Source organism: Penaeus vannamei, chromosome 10 (genome assembly GCF_042767895.1).
Source record: "Penaeus vannamei isolate JL-2024 chromosome 10, ASM4276789v1, whole genome shotgun sequence".
In the NCBI taxonomy this organism is placed as follows: Eukaryota; Metazoa; Arthropoda; class Malacostraca; order Decapoda; family Penaeidae; genus Penaeus; species Penaeus vannamei.
This window is the reverse complement of record NC_091558.1, coordinates 39,577,327-39,580,283: the sequence shown is the minus strand read 5'-3', so window position 1 is coordinate 39,580,283 and position 2,957 is coordinate 39,577,327.

Genomic DNA, 2,957 nt, shown 5'->3' with positions numbered 1-2,957 from the left:
GAATAAAAGAAACGTAAAAGGAGTCAGTAAAAGTAAGTAAAATTCAGAGTAAGTAAAAAGTAAAAGTAAAGGCACACATGGTTCAAAGTAAAAAAATAGAGTAAAACAGTAAAATAACACGTACAGCATAAATACACCTAGGCAAGTAAAAGGGGCAGTACAACCTTGTTTCCGCATCCGAGGTGTAGAATCCCGACAGGTAAATCCAAGGGTCAGGTCAAACACAGTCAAAGTATCCACATCGGTTATTGTTAACTAACTAACTAACTAAAATGTAAAGAAGAGGGGGGGAAGGAAGAGTGGGGATAGGAGAAGGAGAAGGAGGAGGAAAAGAATTTCAGGAGAAGAAGAAGGAGCCGGGGCTTCACCCAGCCTGCGGGGTAAACTTGGGGTAATAGTTGGAGTGGATTTGTTGAAAGAGGAAAAGGATCGAGGGGCTCAGCGCCATCGGCAGACTCGCGTGTTCACCGCGCGGCCGCACCCCGCGGGATCGTGTGGCGAGGCAAGGTCGCGGCTCGTAGCGCGGGGAATACCCCACGACCTTGAGCGCGGCTCGCCTCGCCACAATTTTCCCACGGGGCGCGGAGCCTCGCTATGGCGACCACGGAGCCTCTCGGCTAATTGAGGGGGAGGGGAGAGAAGTTAGCAGGTTTTTGGCGCCATCTGCGGTATGCTCGGAGCCACGGCCTCTCGACCGTGGCTCCAGAGCTGTCCCTCGGCTAACCATCACCGCTGAAGCAGGATGAAGCTCGAGTGAGGCCACACAGAGGCTGGCCACTCCCGCCCGGGTCGAGAGGAGATTTCTCTCCCTCGGCCGCAGGTCTTCCGGAGGGGCAAGGCTCGGGCGGCCTCACCACGATTTGGTTAACTCCACTGGCCGTGACGCTTCTTTCCTCGGCTCGCACAAACCCTTACGCTAAAGGATTTGTGGTCCTGGCACGAGTACTAGCAGCAAGCGCCACGTGTCGGAAACCGAAACCAGTGGGATGTCAGGGTAAGGATAAGGATGAGGGTCAACGCTATGGCAGGGATATGGTATGAATGAGGGTGAGGGGTGAGGGGTGAGGTGGTGTCACAAGCGTCAGGAGACGAGGTGAAGGTATTTAAAAACGGGGATAAGAGAGGGCAGTACCTGGGGGAGATTACTTTATTTGTGAGATTAAAAAGGTACAAGACAACAAAAACCAAACAACAAAACTAAACAGACAGAAAAAGAGAACACAAAAACTGAACACTGAAAAGCTGAACAAAACGAGTGGATAGGGGAAGGGGAAAATTTGAAAGGAATGAGTAGAAGGTGGCTTCAAAGTGATGCTGCAAAACCCGAAAACTGCATTTCCTGACCCATGCCAAAGAAAGAGATCACGGCCTAAACCTGATCTCCTGCCGGAACGAAGGATGGAGGGTGAGTCCATCCAGCCAGTGGTGAGTCAAGCACGGAGTTTGTTGGTCTGTCTACAGGCCAACTCACCCCACAGGATGTTAAGGAGGAAGCGAGAGGCTTCCTCGCGGAGTTCAGACGTGTAATAGATCGGTCACGACCCACTACAGGGAACTGTCTGAGTGCTTTATTCCATCAGAACAAGCTGGAGTTGTGTTTGTTGTTAGTGAGAGTAAAATGTTTGTGTGTGAAGGAGAGAGTTTTTGTTTTGTTTAGATGCAGCTCGTGCGTGGGATTGCGCGTCTAGATCGACCTAGCCAACACGGGGTCCTCCACCGAGGTGGAAGAACTCGCGTCGGCTCGGTCGGTCGTCAGTTAGCCACTCAAGGTACACCCATTCTACCTGGGTGTACCTTGCGTGGCGTAACCTGAGCCCTGTAGCGGCTCCGCGATCGATGCACGATCGACGGCTCCTCGAGGTCAGGCAGGGAGTCCTGTGAACCGACGCGGAAGTCCTGGGAATCGGCGGACCAATTCCCGATGCTTCTGCGCTGTCCCAGGGGTCCCCTGGCAGGGAGCATGGCTCCAGCCGAGAGCCCAAGCCCGGCCTCGAGAACGCTCTCGACATCGATGTCGGAGTCGCTACTGTCGTCGTCGAGAATGGTGTCATCCAATCTGCGACGACGAGCTTCAGGGCCAGGAGGATCCTTCTTGTCTTTTTTTGTGTGCATGGATGGTCGTGTGGTTTGTTTGCGTTTGTGATCAGTGGTATTTGTAGTTTGGCGTGCCTGTGCAGTTTCTTTTTGTCTTCGTTGTGGCTGAGGTTGCAAAACGAGGTGTCGATGTTGTGAGGAAGAATGAGGCTCTGGGTGAGTGTCTGTCACCTCATTTCCTGTGGTTTCTGTGTTTGTTGTGGTGTACTCAGGGATGTAAAGGTTTTCGTCTTCAAAGATTTCCTCAGGGACAACAATGCTGGGGAAGCCGTTTCTCTGTAGCATGATAGGGACAATGTTTGCGAATCTTTTTGCGTTGTATTTGGCAGCAATGAGGCTTACGTGTAAGATGGCTTGGATTTTTGGGTTTGTGTTCGGTGTGAGAGTTGTTGGGGGTTGTGTGGGCAGAATTGTCCGAGGGGAAGTCGTGGGTCGTCTGGGTGTACTGGTCTGAGCAGGTCGTGTGGCAGCTGTTGTTGCGTAGGAAGGTACAGTGTTTGTGTCTTGGCGGAGCTCAGCTCGTTTTGCCTTAAGTATTTCCTTCCGTTTAGGGCAGGATCCACTAACTGCGACATGCGATCCCTCGCAGTTGCAGCATTTGATGCTTTCAGTGCACCTGGCGAAGAAATGACCGTCGCCGGCGCACCGAAAGCATCTCTGGGGGTGTGTGCACTGGTGTTTTTTGTGGTGAAAGCGGTAGAAGTTTAGGCATTGGTCTATGTGAATAAAGCATTCGGGTTCCAGGTTGTAGGTGGGGACCGATGTATTAAACATCATGAGTCCCCGAGAGAGAAGTTTCTGGGCTTCCTCGGGGGATGAGACGCGAATCTTGACGATTCGCGACTCGGGTGGCTTATAGACGT